This window comes from Nipponia nippon, unplaced genomic scaffold (genome assembly GCF_047370975.1).
Source record: "Nipponia nippon isolate SJK-2023a ecotype South Korea unplaced genomic scaffold, ASM4737097v1 scaffold_4, whole genome shotgun sequence".
NCBI lineage: Eukaryota > Metazoa > Chordata > Aves > Pelecaniformes > Threskiornithidae > Nipponia > Nipponia nippon.
In genome coordinates this window covers 26,555,410-26,582,577 of record NW_028262358.1, presented here as the reverse complement: position 1 = coordinate 26,582,577, position 27,168 = coordinate 26,555,410, and the positions used below count along the sequence as shown (strand labels likewise).

Sequence of the window (27,168 nt, the reverse complement as noted above, 5' to 3'; positions counted from 1 at the left end):
AAAGTGGCAGAGGCAACAATATTGAATCACTTTCTTTTCTGCAGTGAAGAAGGGAGTATACTGAGTCCATGAAGTTATTTCCATTCAAAGCCCACCATCCAATGCGTTTCTAGCTCCTGCAAAACACAGAGTAAAAATTCCTTCTCACCTGTGCGATCTCCTAGTTAACATCAGGAGGTGAGCTCACGCTGCCCAGCTATTTGGGGGGTAATTTCAAAAGTCCCACCTTGACTTCTGTTTTGGGATATTCCAGTGACTGTTCCTCAGAGTGCCTGCGATAGAGCAGATCAATGTCCCCCTGAGCACCTGAGGATCTCGTGCTCTCCAGGGAAGTGCAGAAGTAATGGGCAGCTCCCCAGCCTGGCTTATCCCATCCGTGCAGAGCACAAGGCAGCTCCCTCCAGAGTCACCTCCAGAGAATGAATCAGATCCCAGGTGGGATAAATTGCCCCATCTCTCTTGGCTGACCTTGAAAAGGGTCAATGCTCCTAATTCAGGCAATTTGATGACAAAAGCAGAACAGGATGGTTCTAGACCCTCACACAAGTAGTTTTTCTAACGTCAGGGACCTTGCAACATAAAATAAAGTGAATACTTTTTCACCACAAATCTTTACAAAAGTGCAGATTGAGATTGGGAGACCCATACGATGGCTGTAAGGTAAAATACAAGTTCCACTGAAGGAAACTGATGGAGTTTTTACCGCAGATTTCAATGGCCCTGGAATTTCACTCCTACTTATGTCCACATGGCTAGGTTTATTAGCATGAGATCCCCCTGTCTATTCAGTAGAAAACTTATTAACTTTACAAGAGCGTATCTAAAATCGCTATCTAAACCAATCACGGCTGAATACATGTACCTCATTAACCAAAACCAAATGTGTTTTCCTCTACAGTTCAGTTCTTGCTAGAGCTGTATTTGCTGGGTTGGAGCAAACTTGGTGACATGGTTCTGTGTTACACTGTACTCTAGCAAGGCATGTCAAAAATGCAAACTGAAGGGTAAAATTATTTTATTTCCAAAATAAATAAGTGTCTTTGGTCAACACTAGTATACAAAAGGCAGGTATTTAAAATTAAGGGACCTGCAGGGCTTCAATTAGCTTTCAAATCATCTCTCTCACAATGTGTACAAATATTCCTAACCAAACTTCACTGAAAAATGGATTCTCGATACTTTTATTTACCTAATAGTTAACACAAGGATAACAACACACATGCAAACTTAAAATAAAAACATATGTGGGGATTTTTTTCCCCAAATAAGAATTTGAAACAGATGTGCTCTTTTAACTGTATTTCTTCACCCAATGCTTTTCTCTTCACTGTTTGTATTTTTAGTGGTTTGTTTTTTTTTTTTCCAAAGGTACAGTAAGATATAATCCTAATAAATTACTCCCCCTTTTATCTGACAAGCATGGCTTTCAAAATAACATATTCTATCTTTATTTCTTGCTGGCATAACTCATTCAAATCAACTGGTGTTTTGCACAAAGGCAGCTGACTGCAGTTCAACTTTAAGCAGGGATACTATTTTCATTAGAACTGTATTTAAAAAAATCAACATAACAAAGTTGCAGGATGAAAACATTACAATATTCACTCCTGTTTCTGCCAGTCCTGTATTTTCACATCTTCACTAAACCCATGCTTTTATTGGACACTGCCATCCTACTTCTCTCCTCATGTTTTCAAATAGCAGCACCTAATGTTTACAGGGATAAGTTAGCTGTAGCAACTTTTCAGTCCCAGAAACAGAAAATATTGGAAAAGATATTTGATGTGTCCTTTTCTCCTCAAAACTTTATCTGTAACTTTTGCAGAAAAGCATCAAAAATCTGGTAAAGCAAAATTCCATGCAGTAGTGAAACAGAAGAGTTATTAATGAATCAGCTCTCTACCAAATGTACCACTTCTGAATGTCTTCTCTAAGGCTTAGATTTCAGGGTATGCTCATCTCACTGCTCTCAGTTATTCAACAGATGATTGATACCAAGAAAGATCCCAATTAGCAAAGAGCAACATGAATTCCTGTAAAAAAATGCCTTCAGATTTGCTTTTATAACAAATAGTCTTCAGATTTTTCAGAGACATTTAATCATGTCAAGCTTCATTAGCACTCACCTGGTCATGAGGAGTCTTGGTCCATCGTTATGATACAAAGTGCCATTGCACGAAAGCATTTTGGTTCAGCATAATCCAATTCCAAATAACACACCCATCTATATTCATAGATATTCATATTCATATTCAGATGCTCTGAAAATAGATTTAAAACAAGCCCTGTATTTACCAAAAATATATTTAAGGTGTAAAGCCAAGAACCGTTAAGTTAGGAAACATTCCTAAATGTCTACTGGGCCTAAATGGCAGGGTGTGGGTAGCATGGGGCTGCAGGGGCCCTGTGTGGAGGAGGTCTGGGGCTGGTCATCACAAGGTCCTGCTGACTCCGACACCACTGTGAGCACCCCAAAACTACGGCCTGTCAGGGGAGCCTGTGGCACCTCTGCTCAGACGTAGTTAAAGAAAACAGCCGCTGGGGCAGGAGACACACGAGGAAGAGACGTGTTTTGAGAAAGAAAAGGAAACAAAATAGAGGGGACATGTGAAAGATGTCATCCTTGGGGACATAGCTGGAGACAGGCTCTCAGAAGGAGGCGCTCCCTGACAGAGGAGGGACACCCTCATGGGACTGAGGTCATCCCACACCAGCGCGGGTACTCCCCTAAGGGACTGTGGCCCATGGGCGCCCCATACCCCAGCAGGGACACCCCTGAGAGAACGCAGCCATGGGTGACCCACACTGGTGCGGAGGAAAACAAGTAAGGAGCAGCAGAAAGACATTAAGCTGGTGACCCCAACCTGCTGTGCCACCTGTCACCTCACTGAGGGGACTGGGAGGCTGCGGGAACACGTGTGGCGACAGTGGGGCTGAGACCAGGGAGAAGGAGGAGGAGAGGAGTTGGACTGAAGCCGAGCCTGGGGAAGGGAGGGGGAAAGGTGTTTCCCTAAGTGTTCATTTAATTGTCTTTTTTTCTCAATACTTGAATGAGTAATTAGAAGTTTATGTTAATTGGCAATAAATTAAATTAAGTAAAATCCCCCAAGTCAAGACTGTTTTGCCTGTGACAAACTTAACACTTAGGAAAATCCTTATCTGTCCCTTCCTGCTGTTTTCATTTAGCCTTTCCAGTGTATTCGTTACATGACAGGATCTTCAAATGCACAGCTGTAGGCAACCTTCACCACCGAACCCTGCCACATCCACTGTGAGTAATCTAACCATGAGTGAAGAGAAAGTGTCTTCATATGACAATGGACTTTTTTCCTTTTTTAACACGCTTACTTAAAATCTTCCAGAAATCAGAATTGGGAATTGACTTCTTAGCATTTTCAACTTAAAATCTTCCAGAAATCAGAATTGGGAATTGACTTCTTAGCATTTTCAATGATATTCCTAGTAGCTTCAAAATATGATAACCAAAAGCATTTTACCACATGGTATCAAAGAAGAAATTGCTTTGGTAATAGCTGAGCAAAACTGAAATTTTCAACACCCAGGAAATGACAATGCTTAGGATCATAGAATCATTTAGGTTGGAAAAGACCTTTAAGATCATCAAGTCCAACCATTAACCTAGCACTGCCAAGTCCACCACTAAACCATGTCCCTAAGCACCACATCTACCTGTGTTTTAAATACCTCCAGGGATGGGAACTCCACTTCCCTGGGCAGCCTGTTCCAGTGCCCGAATAATATTCCAGTGCTTCATATAATTCAGACTTTATAAGCTTAAACATTTCTGAAAAATATATTTTAATTCTGATTTCTAAAAAAAGGTGATAATATCATCAAATAAGGTAAGATTTTTTTAGGGTAGATGTCAAAAGATATATTTCTGGCCTAAATATTCAAACCTCTGGCTTTCTCAGGTCTCCGATTCAAAGCATGTGGCTACAAACACTGTTTTTATCTTTTTAATACTTAACAGTTAAAATACAAATGAAACCGTGTATTTTTTTTCCTTTGCATTACTCTGAAAAATGCTAGAATATGTTGGTGTGGTTTTTGTCCAAGCAAACACATTCTGCCTGGTGTAGACACCTGACAAAATTTAAACATAACAGTTAAAGTCTGGCAAAGCTAAAGTGACTGAAAATAGGGTCTTATTTAATGGAGTCTTACAAGAATAGTTTTATGAAAATGGACAGAAGAGTTAGGCAAATTCAATAACCAGGGTACTTATTAGGACCATGATTAATTTTAATACTGAAGAATAAATTAGAACATTTTGGGAGCTTTGGCAGCCTTGAAGAAGTGCCATTTCACAACAATCAGATAGAAGGAGAAAAAATAGGACCATCTTGCAGACCTGGCACATCTCACTCAAAGTTCACAATAGAAAATCAAGCTGCAATGGCCCTACACCAATCAAAAAAACCTATAAAGACTGAGACTAGGAGATGGCACTATAAAAATCGTAATCAGACTCAGGAACCAGACTGAGTGAATTACATGTTGGCCTTTGAGCAGCAAACCAAAACAATCAGCAGAGAAATCCAAGCAGCACTTGAACATTGACCATTGGAAACTAAGAGCAGCAGCAATTCACCGAGATTTTTCATTTTTTTAAAGTGAACTCAAGTAAAGCTAGTAAAACCCAGCAATTGCTAACATACCACCATAACTACAGGTTTAATAATGTCCCATAAACTTTAAGAATTTGAAATTCATTGCTGCGGAGCAGCTTATACATTCGGTTTGCAACACACTCATTTTCACACTCAAAGACATCAGAAAAGCAGATAAAAGTTTATTTTTCTTTTGATAAAGAAGTTAAGCAGATTTTGGCAGCTTGCCATCAATTTGACCCCATCCCCCAACTTCCCCCCTGCCCAAACACTATAAATTAATCTTACAAAAAAAAAAAAAAAAAAAAAAGAAAAAAAACTTCCAACACTCAAGTCCTTTGGCTGAACCTCTCAGGGGCATATCCCATGGTGACAATCTTTAGTCTTGACTATCTTAACTGACCTCTTCCCCAAAAGTATGCCTATAGTGCAAACTTCTCCTTTAAACCCCAATTCCATTTTCTCTTGGTCTTGATATTACCATCAACCACAATTTCTCATTCAGACTCTCCAGAAATACCCACTATGACTCTCTTCTTCTGGACTAGCTGCTGGTCTCCACACAAACACATTTGCAGAGTAACTTCTCTCAGCTGAAGTCGCTCCAGGATTCCACTATGAAACCTAAGAGCAGAGTATGGGCCCTATAAAGTTAGTCCCACAAATTAACAATTAAATCCAGGAATTACGCAGGGAGGAAAAAGTTTTAGTTGATTTTGACTGCAAGGCAAATTAGATTAAGATTTTTATAACTTGTCTGCATAGCAATGAATATACAAACAGTGAACAAATAATACAAGGGGACCCCCACTTTACACACAGATATAAGTGCAATGCACACAGGTTTTCCTAGGCCAGATTTGAACTTAATCCTAAGAATACTGACATCCCAATCTTCCTTCTGAAAGTCTAACCACTTTTTTCTGATAGTGATTCTGCAACAATTTCCTACAATGCTAAATCCCCAGCTTCCTCACTCATATAAGCGAGCACCTGAAATGATTTTTCAGGACAGACTGAAAATGGAGGAAAGTTTCAGAGTTTCTAGTAAGTCTGAATTTTGTGAAACAATAAGTTGGTTGTTACATCACTCTATAAAAAAATATTTATATTGGCTCTGGCTTTAAGGTTACATTTCTCAGTTCATGCAAGTGGCAGGAAACATGCAGAATCTAATCAAGAGATAGTCCACAAGGCTTGTTAAATGAAATGTTAAATAAAGACTTGTTATGAAAACAAAAAGATGCAACTCAGGAAATGAGCTTGGTCATCTTACAACTCTCTATTGTTCCACAGCCAAGCATTGGCTAAACATTAGATAATCATTATAAACAAGACACATGGAAAAAACTGCATTCAGGATTTACCCTAAGTAAATTTGAAAAGTACCTAAGTGACTTATGAGCCTCAGCTTTATTTTTAAATCTGACTTAAAAGACTAATTCAGACCTTAATGAAAACCAGGGAATGTAGGCTTCCAAGTCACGCACTTTTGAAGCATTTACCTAAAATCTAAAATACAGTTTTATGCATGAGCCAGAAAAACCTGCAAGAAAAGATATTTGCAAAATGTGAACTCAAATACAAGAAAAATCTTTTCACATGGAAGAGTCCTTCTTTGAGGAGGAAACTCTTTATTTTTCAATGCGGAAGGTCAGTGTTACTAGAAAATAAATAACATGAAAGAGGTGGAAGAGGACAGGGGAAATTGCTTTGCAGAAGAAAAACAAAGAACAGCAGTCACAAACTTCTCATGAACTCCTGAACTACCAAGTTAACCAAGGCAATCTATTGCTATCCTCCATATTCCTGGTCCAGCCCTTCTTTCATTTCTTTGGCCTCGTTGCTGTAACTTTCGTACATCTATAAGAGTAAACTATATATTAGCACAGTGAATATGATCTCTGAGTTTCCAGTGGGGTTCTCAAACTGGTACACATCAGTCTGAGACCGAGCATTTCTTCAGATTATACAAGTGCAACAGCAGTGTCTTGTATTAAGATTGTTGCCTCTGTTTTCATTTGACAGCATGACTGCATTCACGTTTGGGGGAAAGCCTGTACAAAGGGATGGCTTTTGAGCTTGGCTCCCATATGCGCTTTTAGCTCCTAAAATGGTGAAATTAATAGCTATTTTTATTTCATCTGGCAGGGAGTTTTGCAGTCAATGTAGGATTGCATCTCCTGTGACCACAGGGTTTCTCAGATTTCCCAACAGTTTAATTGCTTTATGCTACGTGAGGTTGCCTTTTCAGAGAGAGAAGGAGCTATCTCATACAGCCAGAGGTCTGCAAATCAGCCAGCATTCTTGAAACGCAGTCTTTGTTCAGTGACTAGTAGGAAAAGAAAATTAGTAAAGTTTCATTGGATAAAGAACCATCACCAAATAAAGAGCTTATGCTTAAAAATTACTATCAGTCTGATAAAATTAAACTAATGAAGCAAAGAAAGTTTAAAGCAAAAACTAAAATTTTCAGCAAAAGTTTGACTATGATGGAATGATTTAAGTATCTTCAGTATCTTCATTGCCGACATTAAAATTCCATAACCCCTTGATTTCTAGAAGGGGAAAAAGGGGAAAGGGGAAAAAGACAACCAAGTGAGTTGGTTGTCTGGACAATCAATGAAACCTGGACAATCAATGAAAACAAATACTTGGTTTGTTTTTACTTTCCTCTCTTCCTGAATGAATTAATGAAACTGTTGAACTTTAGCCTCTTCTTCAGGCTAGAGCAGCAAGGAGACTGGCTGACTTAATATCCCCCGCAGCCCACAGCAATGCTGGTGGAAGATTTTAATGTGAGAACACTGTGTGCTCGTTTGGCATTGCATTCCCTAGAGGGGATATGGTAGACAGTGTATAGATTAAATTTAGCTAGAATTGGACATTAAGAAACACATACTTGGTGCCTTGATAGTAGAGATCAAGAGAGGTCACTCTACACTTGGTTTCCTTTGTAGGTTTATAATGCCTTTGCCTTTCTCATTCTTTTTTTAGTTTTTATGGCGTAATTGTTGCACATCAGACAACCATTTTGTCTTTCTTAGTGATGCTAGTTAGGCAATATAGAAAGCTTGTGTCAGGAAAATAATCAGGATTCTCTGAAGCACTCTTGAAGTCCTTTCAGCATGCCTCATAATTGATTTCAAGTGTCTGATGAAAAGTCAGGCCCTGTGACACAACTTTTCCATTGGCTTCAAAATCAGATGAAGAAAAATTCCTGCTGTAGGAAAACCAAAACTTCGCGTCTGAAATGAGAGTTTTCATGGATTTTGTGTTTGTACATGAAATGCCACTATTCAGAGGTATCCTCAGCATTGCACCAGCTAATAATAACACAAGGACAGTGATCTGCAGGCGCTGCTTTGCAGGCAATAAAAAGGCTCGCTTTTAAAGTGCGGTGCCAACAACAGTTTCAGGTCATTTCCCAACTGGCTTTTCCTGTCTGGTATGCCTTTCAGAGTTTTGGCTCTGTTGACACTGCAGGTTAAATGAAACAAAAAATCCAAACAGAAGCCACAAAACTCAGCAACTCAGCCTTTTTGATCTACCTAAGTGTTTTTAAGCCTGCTCATCACCATAGGATCCAAGTGTCCTTTTTCACATTTCAGTGTTTCCAAAAGGGTCAAGCCATGGTAAGACCATAATGCTTGAGTGGCTGTTGCAAGAAAAAAATTGCTTTAGAGAAGAAACAATTCCTCTTCTCCAGAAATAAACCTGAACAGGACAAATTAAAGGTGGAATAGGACAGAAAAGAAAGGGGTGTTTTTCCTTGGCAAAAAGATTAGTAGAGTTGGCAGCATATGGAAGCAGAGTTGTAAAGAGTTGGAAGAGAACGCTTTCCTCTAACCTTCGAGAGTGAAGAGGTCACAGTTCTTTCAAAGGGCTTCCCTTGGGATAATGTGAATATGGACCATCCCATACTTCACAGATTGAATAACCATCTGAAAGTACAATAATTTGAGGTAAACTAAGATTAGTTTCTTGCCTTGACGTTTGCTTGGAAAATAACATGGAAAATCTAGTGCAAGGGTCATTTGGCTTGCTATGTTAATGATAATACTGCCAACATCCAGTACCACTACAATGAGTAATTTGTAAAGATTTGGCATATTACATCCTGCTTAATAAACTCAAAGATTTGAACATGACAGCATATTGTAATGTAGTAACATAATATTGTAAATTTGCAGAGCCAGATTCAACCCATAAGCAGACCCAACGTTGATTTCGGCATACATGCTTACTGCAAGCTGAATGAATAATCTGAATACATACTTGGCTGAATACATCCTAATCCTACTATATATGCAATGAAAAAAAATTGTGCTGGTTCTTTCTGGTTATTTTATGTAGTCATGTAATAAATGTATTTTTTCATACATATTTACACCTCGATTTTGGGAATGAGAAACGTATGCATTCAACTGCAAGGCAAGATAATTGGTCTTTGAAGACCTGGCAGGCATGCTTTAGTTAGCATAAGTTAACAGAAGCACAGTCAAGGCATTCATTCAAAAAAGGCACAGCAACTTTGGGATGAAGGGAAAGTAGACAAATGAAAGATAAGACCTGCTTGAGTAACCCAATATAGCCAAATAATAATGGAGAGTACAAACTGGTCGAGGGGACAATGAGGAGAGGGACAGGATAAGCAAGCATCAACTATGGCACTGGGGAGAGGCAAGTTAGTACCGACTTCTAGCAAATTGCTAGACTGATCACCCACAGAGTACCTAAAAAACATCTCTCTGTCCATCTTACACTGTTACTTGGGGAGTCAAAATGAACACCCAGATAAAAATCCTGATTCTGGGAGTCCCATTGGCAAGATTTTATCATATATCTTCCGAGAAAGAGGGAAGTTTTCCATTTCCGCCGGGACAGGCTAACCACCACTGTCATCTCCTCCCTCCTACAGAACACCTGATGAGACTGTGGTCAGGGCAGGAACTCATCTGGAAGGACCACAGACTGGGCATAACACCAGACAATCCCTACGCTGCCACAGGATATAAATGGAGAGGCACAAAAGAAATAGATATAGACTAACAGTTCCTGTTCTTGCTCCAAAAATGGGTTAATTTGCTGTGTGGAGACTGAAAGTTTCCTCTAATAGCAGAGTTCCTCTGTCAGTAGCAAATGTGGGACAAGTGACCCAATGCTACTTTGCTATCCAAGATGCAAGCATTCCTCTTTGGCCACATAGAGAGAGCTGGTGGAGGCAGAGGGGGAAGCTGGGCAGTGCGGAGAGATGGCTTGCTAATCCTGTCAGGAGGAAAAGTGTTTCGTGTCACTCAACAGCATCTCCACAGGGCAGTTACAGGAGAAGCGCTGACAGCCTCTGAAAGGAATCGCATCCAGTCGTCCTCCAGCAGGAAGAGGTTGGCTTTGACACGAAGCTTATATAGGGTGGAGATGAAAGTGGGGGGAAGGGACCTCCGGGCTCCATGTAGGATTTCGCCTTCCTCTGTCCCACAAGGAGACGGAAGAGGAACGCATTAGCAGTCCCGACTGCTTTCACCTAGTCTGTCCTTTCTGACCCCTTCACCTAGCAGTTCTGTATCTCTCTCATTCCTCGCCTTTCAGAATTTAAACTTGCTAACCCTGCTGCCAAAAATAAAGACAGAACTAACATCAGGGTTGAAAGCAATTTCAACATAAGGAAGAGCTGCAGGGACAGACTGGGGATTCTTGCCACATGACACGGAGTACATACCATACCACAGCACATGCTGATAAGTACATTTTGCAACCAATTTTACAGACTTGTCCTGCCTTTCTTTAGAAAACATTTAGTCAGGCTTTTTCAAACACTGGTGCACTTGAATGATTTTCAGCAGTAAAAGCAGTAAAGAAGTGGAGACAAAGAGGTGAAACATCTACAGAAAGGATGAAGTCACCCAAGACATCAACGGGGTTAAATAAGAATGCACTTAACTCATATAATAAATGTCTGTATTGGCAGAGAGTTACCATCTCCAATGTACAAATCAGAAAGCGTACAAAATGAATGCAATTTACGTTCTACCTAAAAGCAACAACTCCTTACTGAGTGCATGGGATTCACCATCACCACACCATGCCAGACCACTCCGAGGGACGGGGTATTCCCAAGGACGGGGTGACCAAGGACCTCAATCCTCCTCCCAGAAGACATTTTGAGAGTCATGTTTTTAAAACACATAGGTGTCTAGGGCTACAGATGGGCATCTGGATTTTTACACAAGGTATTCCTAACTGTCTAGGAGGTTTATACAGCATTTTTACTGCAGCACACTACTTTCTGCCATTCCCTCTGTGGCAGCAGCCACATATCCCTCTCAAAGACCCTTGTCCTTCTCTTCTAGGCCCTCAGCACCCCTTTAAAGAGGCAATAATTCTTGCCTCAAAAAGCAAGTGAAAATTGCTTTTTTCTGATACCAAATGACAACACAGAGAACAGCCCCTTGCCCCTTGGTAGGAAATAAAATTCAGAGGTCCGGCTGCTCCTTTGCTTCAATTATACTTCAGCATCACGTTTTTCCCCCTTTGGTGGATTAAAGCTGAAAGGCTTTACAGGAGTCATGTCTGTTATAGTAATGTAAACAATAAATAATAATAGGAAAAAGAAAGAAAGACTGATTTATTGAAGGCTATTCACTTCTATAAAGTAAATAACTGAATTTTCCATTTAAGTGGACATTTTTACTGCCAAATAAATCTCCTTGCACAGATATGAGAGGAGCAGAGATTTCATGTAGTACATAGAAAAGGAAAAGTTAGAGAAATTCGGATAATGCAAGTGAGCACACAGGGCCAGACTCTTGATGGATGCTGCTGTTTTACACCAACCTAGGATTGTTTATATATTCGTCTGCCATTAAATGATAATATTATACACTAAGATATGGCAGAAATAAACAAATTGCTTTTGAGTAAACAAAAAAATAGCCACATGCCTGTTCAGCAGCATTCACATCATGAAAACTCTGAAGAAGTTGATATTTTTTTTTGCCCAAATAAGGACTACCAAGACTTTTGAAGTAAGCCCCTAAAGTTAGGCACTGCATCTATTTTTACGCTTCTAAATGTCCTGCTCTGAAAAACATTTGAGTACCCAGCAGTTCCCCTGGACCACAAAGAGAAGTGGCATTTTTCACCACTGGATCACTGATCTTCCTTTGCAGATTCTGATGGAGATGGGTCTGTGGACTGATATGCACATCCAGAACCACAGTTCAGGTATGTTCAGTATTGGCCACTACTTGTGTCATTGTAGAAGTTGTCCCACAGCACCAGCAGCCAAATTATTGTTACTGTACAGAGGGCCCCACTGTAAATGAGAATGGACTGACAGATCTGACGGACCACCACAAGAACAATATTTGCACCTGGTTTATTACCTGAATCAGGCACTATATTTGGTCCCATCCAGTTTCTAGTGAAGAAGACAGCAACCTGAGCTTCTTATCACTTCTGAAAAATGTTCAGGGCAAAACCTGGGGTCTTCTCCTTAATAGTCTTTGCTGATTTCTGCTCTGCATTTTCTGTATGGTGCAGTGGTAGTAACAATACCATTTCCTCAGTCTCTGTGTATCCTTTCAACAACCTAGAGAAAGCGAATTTAAAAACTACAGATATGGGTACACCTAAAACATGAGAACTCGGGAGTGATTTGGGAAGTTTCATGTATATGAAATAATTGAATTCACACACCAGTGACTTTTACCTCAAAGGATGGCCACACAAAATGCTGAGTGTGATTCTGAACTGGTGAGATACTACTGCACTTACTAGATTGCCATCTGATCTGATGGATAGTCTTAACAATTTCATGGAATGTGTTATATCCCTCAGGCTTAGAGTGAACTTTGACGGGTCACAATTTTAAAGATTCAAAACTTGAATTTGTGGAACAGATTTGCAAATCTAAAAACTTTTTTGGTTGAACAAAACAAGAGAATAAGACAACTATGGAGGAGAGAGTTAGGGAGAGGAAAGAAACACATCCTGCAGTTTTTTATATTTGTTTTACTGATTCACTTAATTTTATTTTCAGTTAGTTTAAACGCCTACCTCTGAGGCTTCTTCTATTTGTTTTCTTAAAAATTAGTAGTCCTTATTTAACATTGAAGAGCTAGTTAAGATTATTGATTATCCAGGTACAAATACAACGGATCTTCCAAAACATATAGTAGCCTTTTTTATTCTTGGCTGATCTATTTCAAGAGCTGTCCCTGTTTTGTGACCACATACAACAAACCCACATTTCTGTAGCCAAATCAAGCGGATTGGGAACTTTTCTCTAGACTTGGAGCAGGCTTTGAAGTCAGAGAGTCAGAGTGATGAAATTAAAATGCAACAGGACATCAGTTCACTGAGTTCATGTACTAGCGAAAATCTGTTTTAAGATTTGAAACTGAAGTTAAAAGCACAATAAAGATACAAATTCCTGCTAATCTGAAACTTTCTCTTTCTCACCTTGTCATAAAAGCCCTTTGTGCCTGTAACCACAGTCCCTTATCTCTCCTCCAGACTCTGCCAAAAGGAAGCTGACACCTCATCAGAAGATATCTGGGGAGAATGGTACTGCTTGAATCCTGCCTGTATCTTCAGAATGATATTTTAGTCTTCAAGGCATGGCAAAGGATTTCCACAGGCAGATGGATCAGCAGAAAACGTAACCAAACAGCTCATAAACAATGCCCTCCTCATAACCAGCTCGTTGGTTTTCTGTTTCATGTTCTTACTTTTAAGAATTCAGCTGTGACTGTATCTTTGCCTAATACCTGTGAATTTCATTTCCCTAGCTGCTACCCTGGAATTAGAACTGATTTAATAATTATTGTAAATGAAAATAGGTTTTCCTTTCACTGAGAATATTACTCTGGTTTTGCAGTTGTAGTTGCATAACTTTACAGTACTAACTGTTAGCTATCCCACTTAGAAGCAGCTAAGCACTATAGTTTTTCTAAGAGATCAGAGTAGGCAAAGTCAGTCACTGCTGAATGCAAGACTTAAGCCTACTTGGCTACCGCGTGGTAGAAATCTGTAACGCCTTTAGGACCTTGCAGGGTAAGACTTAGCAGGCACCAGTTACGCTGCAGTAAAAAAAACAAACACCCTTTTGCAGTAAAAACATACACATAGCCACTTCTTTCTTGCTTTCTTATTCTTTAGCTATATTTCATTTTTCCACGTGTTTACATAGCATTTCTGCAAAAGAAATCTTGGACTTTGAAGATTTTTGCACAGTCACTGGCTTTGACTACTTGTTATATCAAAGTGCAACTTTTCATTGATGCCCCTTTACTACAATTCTTGATCCAAAATAAACAGTTCAGCAGGAACACAGATAGTGATGCATATAGAATAACGGAAAATGACTGACAGATAATAATGATCTTTATTCAAGAACATCTTTTACTGTGCATGGCACAGTCATTAAAAATAATGTTCTCCTAAATACTCAGGAGAAATGAGACTCAGAGTTAGCAAACCATTTAAGCATGTGCTTACCTTTAAGCCTGTAGAAAGTCTTACAAATGTTAACTTGAGTAGTCATGTGCCTGGAGTTAAGCATACTTAGAAATACTTCACTGGACTCAGAGCCAAAACCTGCTTGCATTATGGTTTGGGAATAGCAAAGGAGAGAGAACAAAAGGAATAGTTATTCAGAACTTGGACAAATAGCTGTAAATACATTTTTTTGGTGTTATTAAGCCAATATTGGCTCTGCTCAGAACGCACTGACTGAACACACAGTCCTAATAATCACAGCTGAAAAACACAGACCATGGACGTTTATTGATTTAGACAAGATCACTCCGCACAGGAGAGCGAGCCTCTAGTTTTACAGACCTTTTAATTCCCTGTACACCATTCCTTTCCCTTTTACAAATCTCCTGCTGTGAAACTCTAATGCACTCTTGAGACACTAGAAATCATGGAACTAACTCTGTAAACTGTCCATCAGCCAAAAGAAGAAGCAACTCCCAAGACCAAGGAGTTTAGTTGTTGTTATCCATGCTATGTTTTTGTCCAAGGCACAAAGCAACAGAGTCACCACATACCCCCAGAAACTGAAATGCTATTGCAATAGAGATAATAGCTGCATATCGTTGTTGTTTCTGTTGGTGTTAATCTTTAGCCACCTCCTACCCCCCCAAAAAGGTCCCTAATATCTGGTGTGTCTACTGGCCAAAAACGTCATTTCTTATTTTAAGCAAATCCAACATTCCATGCAAATGGAAGTAATTTCTGCAGTACAAAAAGTCCTTTCAGAAAACGCTGAATTGATTAGTATTATGGAAAGTGGAACTAATTACTATAGTGATATAACAAAAAAACAAAGCTAGAAATTAAAGCCACACAATTCTTGCAAAAAATGACGGCGCATTTCCCACATACGCAGTCTTTATGCACACTCATTAAAAGGTATAAGCAAGATAATCACAGATCCCCTATCTAACCCATAAAGGCATGCCTCTCTGCAAATCTTTAAGGACCAAGAGTGTATCAAAAGCCTGTACAAAATGTTCATGCCTAGGCTTGAATGCTCTTCAAGAACTCACCAAAAGGGCTAGTTTACCCCCTAAAAATGAGGTTCACTAGCACAAGCCTTATCTATCAGTCAAGCCCCATGCAAGCCTGAGGCAGAGACCTTTTGCTGGCCCTTCACTCCATGGTAAATTTCACCTTTGGAAAAGAGAGGCCATGGGCTCGTCTGAACAACACGTGCCCCTTTTTTTGAAGGAAGACTGTCAAGGCCACAGGGCCAACTCATTAACCTACCCCCCAGCAGTCCCATCTGGATGGTCTTATCTGTAGGAATTCAGTCGTTCATTTATTTTTTCAACCACCATTTGTGACAGTTTCTTAAAAAGCAGACTCATGACTTATTATTAGCACATGGGCAGGTCAGCGCACAGGTTTATTTGCTGTTAACCAACATCCTAACATGCTGTGTTTAAAATTTCCAAAGGGACTATGAATAGGTTGTAAAAGTAGGAAGTTGAATTCCTGAAGGTAAGAGCTTACGATGGGACCACTGTCAAAGCAAGTCATATTTTGCTCCGATAACCCACAAAAATTGTGACGCAAAGACATATAGCTCATACACACGTGAATTCCTGACAATTCCCTTTTTAAAGGTGCTTTGATGACTGGCCTGTAATACTTCAGCCGTGCTACTTAGAGAACACCAGGAAAATAAGCAAGCCTTAAACTTTGAAAATGTACAATCCATCCAGAAAAGGTAAAAGAAGGGGAGAAGCTAGGGTCAGGAGATAGGGGGGGAAGGGAAAGAGGTAAGAGAAAAAGAGAACTCTCCCACTAAAGCATATGCAGCACAATGCCTGCAGGCTATTAGTTAGAATAAATACTCCCATCACTCTTGGCAGGGGCAAGCCCCAAGCACAGGGATGTGACCTGTAGGACACTGGTGGGAATGCTTAGAAGGGAAGATCCCATTTTCTACCTGGGATGTCTATCAGATGCTAGGTTATTCAGAGGTTCACCAGTGGAAACACTTGCCAAAGTACCTGTCCCCCTTATTGTTGACATACACTGTATGCACACAGCTGGACACCACACCCCAGGAAATTATTCCTAGTGAAAGGAAAAAATACAGAATCACCTCCAGAAAAGATATTCCACTTGCTTGCTTTCATCTTGTGCAGAGCACTGAAAAGTCTGGAAAGAGATTAATGTCTGTTATACAGGGATTTACACATTTCATCCAGACAATTGACTTAAATTTCAAGCATGAGTCCAGAATTGATCATTTATCAAGTTAATCTTCATGATGTATTTAGTGTCTAACCATAATACCTTCAACTGCTTTCACAGTCTGCAGAGCACTGGGCAGGGTGAGAGCACCTGTTAAGAATCAAGAAGTGAAAAAGAGCTATGCAGTAGATTGAAGTTATAAATATTCACCCCGATCCTGCAAACGCTTGGTATCCACTGAGCACCAGTGTGAATGAAGCTACAACTGGCTGCCTTAGCGGTCTGATGATTGTCTATCTGTTCTAAGCACAGACCACCTTCTTAGTTCATTGAGAGGCATGCAAAAGGATTAAATGCTCAGCGTGGTCCTCTATTTCTATCCCAACAAAACAAAAGAGCCAACGAAGATAACTTGATTACAGCATTAACTTAAATTGTTAGGATATCCAGCGGCTTCCTTTCACCACTACTGCCTTGATGTTCAATCAGCACTAAGAAACTTTTTGTTTTGATTGTCATTTTTTGTAACGCTCCTGCCAAAAGCAAGCAAAAAAAAATCTTAATAAAATCACAGACTAGACATCTCTCCACCTTCACATACAAGATAGATTTTTAAATCATGAGCTCTTCCAGCCAGTTAAGAGTCAGAATCTTATTTTTGAATGAATGAAAGAAACCATAATTTCTCAAGTAATATTCTGACTTCAGCAGCGCTAGGTAACACTGTGAAAGCTCTGATCAAAACCAAAGATTTAGTAAGTAAACATCTTTAAAGTTAATTAGTCATTTCCCAGTCAAAGTTCTGCATCTTAAATTTCAAAACTAAACATTTTAAATACATTTCCTTTTTGTTAAACTGAGGTACAAATAATAGAGAAAACACTCAAAACTCTACATGGGGTTTAAAATACTAATACTGATGACTTGTGATAAAATCTATGCTCCTAGATCTCTTGAGCGTATTTTCAAAGTTTTGCCTGCTTTGTGAACGACCATTGTCCATTTTTAACATCCGCTTTGCCTTTCCAGCTATCCTTTCCACGTATTTCATCTAATTTCATTTTCACCGAATCTTTTATCTAAATCAGCTTAACTGTCAACAAAGCGGGCAAACTGCTAATTCTTGAAAGCAAAGGGTTCTGTTTCTGCCATCGTAAGTCTAGAAGAGTGGACCTGCAGGCCAGTTTCTTGGCTGCCTGTAATCATCACACATCAATAGCTGTCACTGGAAAGGCGCTGAATTACAATACTACATGCTGGGGGGAAAAAAAATGACCCCTTAGATCTCTAATTAAATCACCATCTTCCCTCCCTCTAGCTCTACCCTTTCATTTGATGACCACTTCCAAAATCAGTGGGAGGAGGGGTACAGAGGAGGCTTGTGGGATTATTTGCCAACCCCCATGTCAAGAGAGGTGATTTTTCATTCTGAATTTGTACAACATCTTGAGACAACAGAATCCTGGTTAAAGACAGAGGGTTTTCAGCATTCCTGTAATCCATAATTCAATTAACAGACTTGGAGGCCATTGAAGTTATTCTTTGGTATCACTGTGCGAAGAGTTTGCATGCTGTAGCTATACGGTCACAGATCCAGAATAATACAATTATTTCCATTCCAGACTTCAAAGATCAGCATTTATATACTGAACAATTGTAATGGAGTGTTTTAATTACCCAAATGAATGAGATGCTCACATTCAAAATCGCTGCTGCATGGATTGTCTAAACTGTACTTAGATATGACATTTTGCTTTCAGCTCAGTAAGCCCAAGTACAGATCACTAACACGTGTGAAAGTCAGAAACCGCAGAGGGACCAAACCTATAAATTTGCATTTGTACATTTCTTAACTCTCTGGGGTTGGTTCTGGGTTACCTCTGATAAAAAAAAAAAGGGGGGGGGGAAGATGATGTCAGAGTGAAAATTCACACATCTGGGTAGCAGGGAAACAATGCTGCTTTGTCCATTTATACTGAAGAATGGGTTTTATTTCAAAATGAGAAAAATATATAGGTTCTGTATTGGTTATCAGTAATTTGAAAAATAGCAAGAAGTACAAGCTAGGCTATGCAAGGTAGATGAAAGCTACTTTGGCCTGACTTTTGCTTTCTTTTCTGAACTGCCGCTTCACTAAGTGGCAAGCAGCAGAGGTCAGAGGCCAAACGAAAAGGATAAGCGTCAATGGGAGGCCCTGTGGTGTGACACAAGTGCATAGTGGTATATTGTCCACAGCCCATGAAGAACTTGTCAACAGCTCAGTGAGAATCCCTCAAAGGAGCGTCTACGGTTTCATTGCATCCTCCTCCCTGGAGGCGGTGGCAGATACTCAGGGAAGGAACAGCTATATAAGCAAGATGGCTCTCTAGGAGCTCTGCTGTCTTCCACTATTTGTTTTTATTTATCAGCATAAAAATTATCAGTAGAAAAAGCTTCCAAATAACTGGGAAGTTCTATACAAGCAAGAACTGCTAGAAACAGGTTAGACTAAAAATTAATTCCACCTTAGAAAGCTACCTGTGAAAAACAAACACAAAGAATACTTGCTAAATTGGCTCACGCTACGTTAAGCCCCTGCAAAATCTTCTTGTGACAGCCCAATGTCCCGTCTTCTGTTCTCCTGTGAAACCTGAACTTACCTAAGCAGCAGACCAGGCTTTGAGGAACCAGAATTTCCTGCAAGGGAAATAACTAAGACACAGTGTCCTTTTCAGGAAAAATTAATTATCAAGTTATCCTCTGAAATCCAACCTCTTGCAACAGGCAAGCTCTCATTTAATTTGTTCTCAGCACTGAAGTTATCAAGGACAGCATAAAGAGCATTTACTGTTAAATGAAATTGGTCAGATTTTTCAATCCCGGCATAGAGCTAACAGAGTTGAACAGAAGAGAATTTGTCTCACCATTAAGAAGAATTCTTGCATTTCTAGAATAACCAGTTAAAAAGTATACAGTATGCACACATATTGCCTTTGTTCTGGTTTTATACAGCTCCTAGAACAACTGAGTAAGAGTCCAGGAAAGGGCTTTTAGGCCTAACATCATACAAGTAATAAATCATCATCCCTACTCTATTTTGAAATGAAACCAGGGCATAAGCTGAAGAATCTTGAATTGTGTCTGTAACAATACGGACAATGAAGAGGTTCATCAGGAAAAGAGATCAGAAGAAATTAAACAGCATCTGTTTGCTGGACGAGGCACATCACAAAAGTATTTGTGGATGGTCATGCAGCCAGGTTGATTCATACAGAAAGAACAGGACTAATCAGAGACTTAAAGTCTGAAAAAAAGAAAGTGAAAGCAAGCAACATTTTGTTCTCTTGGCAGTGGATTTTAAAGAAGCCACAGCTTGTGTTTCTGCAGAACAGGTAAGGAACTGGTCTGAAGTTGCAAAGCACATCTTAATGAATCTCCTCTGGCTCTTAATGAATTCAAGCGTTCTGTATTTTCTACCTTACTTTCAGAGTGTTCCTTAATCATTTTAAGCACAATAAAATTATGCAAGTAATGAAGATGGATCTCAGTATACTGGCCACCTAACTTTAATGCAGCGGAGGAATTTTTGCCATCTGAGAGACTGAGTCAGGTGGCTGTATTGTTTTTAAACTGTTTCTAGTGGCCTACAGGCATTTTGTCAACTTCTCTATCACGTATATTATTCCAGATCAGCTGTGTTGAAATAAATGGGCAGCATGAATGGAAACACAGAGATGAACCAGACCCTTGCACTGTAAATACGATGCCGTTTATGGGTGGTAATGTTACATGTTTATGTCCACTGCTCCCAAGGCCAGAAGAGCTCAGACTGTCTCACTGAGCAAAGCAAAATCTACAGCACCAAGTTTTTGGAGAAATGATTGGCAGGGAACCAAACCTTAACTCATAGATATTAGAAGATGGGTTGTGCTGCTCTGAATAAAATACTGCCCAAGTTATAATAAAATAAATGCATTATGATTGTTAATAACAACAGTAATGTACAGTTGTTCAATCCCCTGAGGAGTCTTGAAAACACCGGCAAGTATCAGTCTGCCAGCCAAGCCTGACAGCATCCCGCATCCCCAAGAGAAGTGCATGGACACTAGAAGCAGCACTTTCAACTGCCAGCTTGAAAGCAAGAGTGTCCAACTTGATTCAAGTCCTCCTATTCACCGATATTGGCATTGGCAGCTCCTGTCAATTCTAGCAGGAGCTGTGACTCCTTCAGATCTATGAAAATTAGGGTTTCAGACCCAACCCAAAAGCTGTCTTTGGGGCACAGCTCCTCTGCTCCAAGCAAGATATTTGCACGCTCTTTTCAGAGCTGAGCAGACATCATCAAACAGGAGTCCCAGCTCCTGGAATGACAGGCCACAATTTCTCAGTCTTTGGAGCCTGCTTTAACTAAGTTTACTAGTTACTGTTACAAGCACTCAAAAAAACCCAAAACAACAACAACAACAAAAAAAACCAACTTGGCACTTTCTTCCCCATAGTTATAACGCAACCCCCGTGTTTATATTAAGCTTGCCTAAAAACAACCTGACTAGAGAGCAGCTGCCTACTGAGAGCTGCTGCCTTCAGAGGAGAGGAGCGACATGGCAAGCAGGCTTGCTGGGAAGCACAGGCTAGCACTCAGCCATGCTGCTGCTGCTGCTACTGCTACAGGACAGCAACTTAATTTGGGTGCACATGAAGCGTGTTGTGCTCTATGCACAAAGCCATGCTGTGATCAGCTGCCTTTAGAAACCAGGAGGAAGCCCGTTTTAAACACAGTATTCGAACCTTGGGCAATAGGAAGCTTTTTGCTTTTTTTGTCTGAAAGTTTCCCAGTAGGATCCAAAGGCCTGGGAAATCACAACTGTCCTCAGGGCCATATTACTGGTGCTTGCCTTGTGAGCCCATTCCCCATTAACATCAACAGGAGATGGACGTGGAAGCTGAAGACCTTAAGGGATCACTCCAGTTCTGATCCCTTAATGCTCAAACCCCTAATAAGAAGGGCATCTAAATTAACTAGACACAGCTTTCAAATCCACTTTCAAAACTGACTTTGGCCCAGCTTTTCACCTCTTCAAAGCCAAAAGTGACTTCAGCTTGCACAAGCAGAATCGGGCCGTTTGTCTGTCCCCACAAAGATAGCAGAGGTGTCGCCTCTCCTGTAACGAAACAGTTTAAAGGCGTTACCTTCTCCTTACACAGGACATGACACAGTCGGATTTTTGCCTTGTCTCAGTTTTGAGTAAGAAGTCAAGTTTATTTTTCTATTTCCTTGTAGAGGATTAATACTTCAGAGGAGAGCATTTATTTTTAAAAAGCTAAACTTCTCTCCCTCCATCGTGGTGGCACTCCATTCTCAATCTGCACCTCCATATTGCTCCAGTGCTTGAGGACCTGTTCATCCTATAGCACACCAGCATCGGCCCTAACCGTGAGCAGTCTGCTTTATATGTGGCGCACGTCGGGCAATTCCCCATGGTCACACTGTGCCTGGCTGAGTGACCCACCAGCATGCTATCATTTGTTACAGGTTGTGGTTCTGAACGCAGCTGAAATCACTCCCTAGGATATTCAGAGGGTTAATGGAAGGAAGGAGGAAGAAACCAGAAACTATTTTCTGCAAATCCCACAAAGTATTCCATAGCATTTTCATAAATGATAGAAATACTCATTCACAAACCTCAGCAACTGTGAAGGGATCACAACACGGAAACAATAAACTCTTCAGATTTCTTTGTGGAACATGGACAAGAACCGTCTTTTGAACAAAAGGATAATTATCTGGCCTCTGAATGTAGAAAGTTGGCTGACTTGAGAGAAAATCCAAACGACTTACAAGATCCTGCTAAAATTCTGCTCCTCTGTCCAACCAAGACTATCCAGCAACGAGCCAATCTTGCATTACTAAAGGCAACTTGACTTCATTGGATGACGGGCACTGTAAGGAGATGCAGAAGGGAGAGTGACTAAGCAGAAAGAGAACAAAATTATGTGTTTTATTCGCAGACCTGCCAATCCCTGGGCAATCATAGTGTGGGAAACCAGAATAATGCACTGAGCTCTAAAGATGAAAACCATGTTGAAAGGACTAGATGTCACTGTAAAATTAAAAGATAAACAACATCTTTCCCTTCAATGGCACCAGTACCATGTGACTCTTAATAAATTATGTGAAAACAGATTTACAGGCTCATGCCCTAAACTTATTCCTCCTTTGATAAGAAAACATGCAAACATAATGATCTGGAGAAGAAAATTAAATCCCCAGGACTGGATCATATTCAGAATAAAAACAAAGAGGTTCTTCAAAAGCTAATCTCTCAGAAGTCTCAGTACAACATGATACTCTCTCAAGGTGCAGATTTCTCTACCTTGCTGCTTAAGTATGCTTTATTATGCAGAGCGTAACAATAAAGAGCATTTTTTTAATTCAGTTAAAAGGTAACAAATTATCTTAAATGACAAAAGAAGAGAAACAAGACCCTAGAGCATGAAATTAGAAATGGTAGGAATCAGATTCTCAGACAAATACAGAGATGTCACTCTGATTATTGGCTATTAGGTATATTTGTTTTATGAAAATCTAGCATAGTGTTTTCTTTATCAGCTACTACGTCAGGCATTTCTGAATAAACATATTCAGATATCCAGAGCAACCTCTCCAATGAAAGGAAGTGAACTTTATCATTACACTGACCTGTAAACGAAGCCAACTGCCAAGAGTGTTTCAGGGAGCATCACCCTAATGAAACCAGAGCTGGCAGTCGCCTTCCTGCTGATTTCTCAAAATCCAGAATAATATGAACTGTCCCCCAGGATTTACAGACCCTCCTACCCAGAGCCTCCCCACTCACACTGTTCCACCCTGTTCTCAGCTGGACAAACCATTTCTCCTCCCCATAAAATTTGCCTGCAGAAAGGACCCCTTAGTTTATACCACCATGATAAAATGGGAAACACACCCCATTGCAAGAGGCCACCTGTGGAGTCTGAGATCTGGTCCAGTTAAAGTTGCCACCGTGGAAATACAGAAACTCTAGCTCCTGCAGATAAATGGCTATACAGGAACTCCAGTGGCAACAAACTTGCTGACTTGTGTTTAGCCAGATGGAGACTTTAGGGCTGGTAGTGAAGACAGACGTGGGAGAGAGCTGTAGCTGTCTTATGTTCAAATAAACCAAAGGAGTTTCAAGTTCATATCCCTCTGCGGAGGGTTAACCTCCATGGTGCAGGGAGAGAGCATGAGAGTTACTATCGCACGTGAAGAGGAGATCCCTAGGCATTACACGGTGACGAGCTTACTCTCCGTGCATTGTCAGAAATCCAGACCCAATACTTCAGAGCATCAAGGAACCCCCGTTTCTGCTGTAACTTTGGTTCATAATTTGCAGCTCCTGTATTGGCAGGGCCAAGGACAGAACCAGGACCTCTGACTCCAAACCTCCAGCTCCACCAAGATGCCATTTCTTTCTCCTTTTATCTTCCTGAAAATGAATCTCAGGAGAAAACACCACCACAACCGCTGTTCCCTAACCACAATTAGGGAAAAGATGCAGCCCAGCGTCTTTCAAATGCTCTCTTCCATGTGGTGTAACTTGACAAATGATGAAGACAGTAGGCAGTCAGTCCCACCGTTGCATGGACCACAGTCATGCTTTGCACCCTCGCGCTGACAGGAGCTTCTGCACACAGCTGGGATAAAAGCAGGGGAGTCAGTTTCCTCAAGTCAGAGCCTGGCACAGACCGTGGCAGAAGAGGACACAATAGCAGTGAGGTGTGGACTGTTTTCATTGATAGCTCCTTCCCTGCTGTGGACCCTACCCCTTCAAAACCCCTGCATAACCGCAACTCTAGACAACTCAAAGACGAGGAAGGGGAGGAATAATGCACTGCATATTTACTAGACCTTTTCTGTGATCTTTGGTGCTGAAATTTTGCCTGTCAGCTATCATGTGTCACAGTTAAGGACCAGTCCTACAAAGTGCGGAGATTATTAAATGTCTTTTGACTTGGTTCTTCAGGCATTCTTTGAGTAAAGGGGCTGTCTTGGAAGCCTCTTTAATCAAGATCTACACGTTAAACCCACAGTTTATTGCCTTTCCCACAGTGTTTCTTTCAATCATCCAACATCATATCCAAAAGGCCACAACAGGAGCTTTAAAAAAAAAAAAAAAAGATTAAATACCTGGTTCCCAGGCTAGCTTCTTCCTACAAACTTTTCTGTGGAGCAATCCCAATTTCTGAATCAGTGAGGAAGACTTACATAGTCATATCTTGCATTCTAGAGGCGTCAGGTCAAGCACATGATTGATCTTACTCCAGCTGGTCACTTTAGGCAGGTTACAAAACTGCAAAGAAAATTTACATTAGCAAGAAAGAAATTATGGTGTTTATAGATTAGAAACACACATCTTTAACACACTCACATTTTCTTCCATTGGACCTGTGGAAAACTTAAGGATATGTAAATACCTCCAGGCTGATATCCCAACAGCCCATGCAGCTTCTGATTTTTCCACGTATATATTGTTCTTCAGGAGGTAGCCACTAAATATTGAGTGTTCATAGTACTATAAACCAGGTAATTGGGTAAATGCATGAATCTAGAAATTGCTAAATTCTTTATTGTGTTCTGCTATTTATATACGTATGGGGGGAAAAGGAGGAAACCTTTTTTTTTTTTTTTTAATGAAAGATCATTCTCTCACATCAAGTCTCTTATATCTGCATGTACCAAAACCAACTCTGTCCTGAGAAACACTGATGACTGCTCTTCAACTCGCCTTCGAAAGTTAAAACTGGTTTTTGACATCTTCTTATTTAACTAGTACATTTATTGGTAATAATCCTGCATTGTTCTAAGGAATTTCTCAAATAATCAAACATGACTGAAAAAAAGACTAATATCGCTTTTATTGTTTCAAAAATAAAAGTGCATACACATGATGCAAAAAATATATTAAGTAATCCAGTGCAATCTCGATAATTATTTTAAATGCATACACCAAAACCCTGAGTGTGTCAGCCTACAAGTCCACTTCCTATGTTTTTCTATCTGCAAGATCTGCAAGTAATTTAGTCTTGTTTTCACAGAGCGCAAAGACATTCCATTTGTTTACACTAGAGACAAATTTTACTCAATTGACGCAATTCCATTGATTAAATAATGGCTTTCTTCCTCATTTTAGGCAATTTCAGCCTTATATCATGACATAAAAGAGGTAAGTGATTGTCATCTGTGTTCATATTATGTGACAGGCAGATTATCAGGTATGAGCCTTACTGCCTAATGACAGGACCTTTTCAAGGACTGATTTAAGTCTGAATGCTCATAACCTGTTCTGAAAACTAGGCAGATGATTAAATAAGTCAACAAAGGGTCAACTGTAGGCCAACTACAGGTGATTTAACTGGAGGGATCTCTAGTAGGTCAAGTGAAATAACGCAGATATAATTTGTCCAACTTATGCATTAAAAACACTGGTGGAGACCAGCTTCTGTTTATCTGCCATCTTTGTGATAACCCTTGTTTAGCAAGATTATTGGACATTCAGGTCTTCTTTATAGTTTTTTTAAAAGGGAAAAAGCATACAAAAGTTTGCATATTCCTTATCAGCACGCAGTTTTGTCTTGGAATAAAACGCGGAATTAGCTGTTGCATTTGGAAGAAAATAAAATCCTTAGCAACCCTAGTAAATAGAGCACCGTTGAAATACTTCCACAACAAGAGAGGCATTTGCCCCAATGTGCTTGCACAGTGCTAATCCCAAAAGCATTACTGCACCCATCCACAGGCTCTCCAAAACCTTAAGATATAACATAGTCTCATTTTCTGGTCTTAAACTTGAGCGAGGTATTAGCCACCACACACAAGCCCAGGGATGGTTCCTCAGGTCCATGTGGGACGTCCGTGGAGAGGCACTACAAGCCTCAGCACAGGAGCGGTGCCGAGAGGGGTGCAAGCACAGGGATGATGCTCACCTGTACATCATCTCTTTAACGACCTACCAGAAAAGGCTTTTTAAATCTTATTTCGGTGAAGTACCAGTGACATCTAGTGGACACCTCTTCCACAGTAACGTAGCTAATGGGGCAAACCCGGGTAACTTTCCAATTTCTTTGAGGGAGGCTACAAAGCAAGGCTCAGGCAGAGAACGGTAGATTTAAAAGGAAACTTTAAAGGTTTTCTAGTCCATCTCTCCACTTTCATGTGGAACCAACTATACCTGCGTCGTTCCTTACAAATGCTCACACAAACAGATCTTAAAAATCTTCTGTGATGGAGTCACAGCCGCACCAGCTGCGCTTCCTCCTGAGCACTCCAGCACCAAGTTAGGGAGTGAATTACTTGCTGCAATCTAACACCCTTTCTTTCCCCCTCTTGTCCTACTCATGATAGGCATGGAGAACAGTGAGTACTTATAACTTACCTGCTTACCTGGATGAGCAATTGTAGTACGATATATAAATGGTCCGGACAGGTTAGTTACCTGCCTGGCAAGTCACTCTGCAACACGTGCAACCTCGGCGTCTCACAAATGCACGGTTTGTCCAAACCTGGGTGAAATTTCACAGATGCAGCAAAAAAGCACATCCCTGGCAACAGGACAATGCCCCAGCCAAACTGCAGCACCTTATTCTAAAGGGAAAAGCACAAACCCCCATTTCTCGATCTCATTTTCAGCAGTAGTTTCAAAAATAGTCTACTCAAAGCACTCTGCTCACACTGAAGCTTTTAGCTCCAAAAGCTGAGGTTTAGCAGACATGTGCAACAGTAGCAGGGATTTTATAAGGGACAATACTAAGCACTTGTAGCTCTAAGTATGACTTACCTGCATTT

The 27,168-nt window shown here is 40.3% G+C and overlaps 1 long non-coding RNA gene across 1 annotated transcript; it reads right to left on the bottom strand.

The window, feature by feature from the left end:
- Nucleotides 1–26,911, bottom strand: LOC148053226 (uncharacterized). The gene is made up of 6 exons (XR_015708622.1): nt 26,759–26,911; nt 24,514–24,676; nt 22,165–22,266; nt 2,127–2,261; nt 227–272; nt 1–116 (listed from the first exon to the last, which is right to left on the bottom strand). It is a non-coding gene; the product is annotated as an uncharacterized LOC148053226 (long non-coding RNA).
- Between the last annotated feature and the right edge of the window lie 257 nt (nt 26,912–27,168).